Consider the following 380-nt stretch of genomic DNA (forward strand, 5'->3'; position numbering starts at 1 on the left):
CCCTCTTTGTATTTCTTGGAACTGGAGCTACTGGAGCAACACTGTATCTCTTGCGTCTGGCATTGTTCAATCCAGATGTTTGTTGGGACAGAAATAACCCAGAGCCCTGGAACAAACTGGGTCCCAATGATCAATACAAGTTCTATTCAGTGAATGTGGATTACAGCAAACTGAAGAAGGAACGTCCAGATTTCTAAATGAAATGTTTCACTATAACGCTGCTTTAGAATGAAGGTCTTCCAGAAGCCACATCCGCACAATTTTCCACTTAACCGGGAAGTATTTCTCCTCTAAATGCATGAAATCATGTTGGAGATCCTATTGTAATCTCTATTGGAGATTACACTGATTAATAAATAACTGAAACTTGAAAAAAAAAA

The 380-nt window shown here is 38.7% G+C and overlaps 1 pseudogene across 1 annotated transcript; it reads left to right on the forward strand.

The window, feature by feature from the left end:
* The first annotated feature begins 5 nt into the window (after positions 1–5).
* Positions 6–380, forward strand: LOC108525759 (cytochrome c oxidase subunit NDUFA4 pseudogene; annotated as a pseudogene). Its single transcript, XR_001884339.1, has one exon. The product of XR_001884339.1 is annotated as a cytochrome c oxidase subunit NDUFA4 pseudogene (transcript).

This window comes from Rhinopithecus bieti, unplaced genomic scaffold (assembly GCF_001698545.2).
Source record: "Rhinopithecus bieti isolate Rb0 unplaced genomic scaffold, ASM169854v2 repeat_29638, whole genome shotgun sequence".
Lineage (NCBI taxonomy): Eukaryota > Metazoa > Chordata > Mammalia > Primates > Cercopithecidae > Rhinopithecus > Rhinopithecus bieti.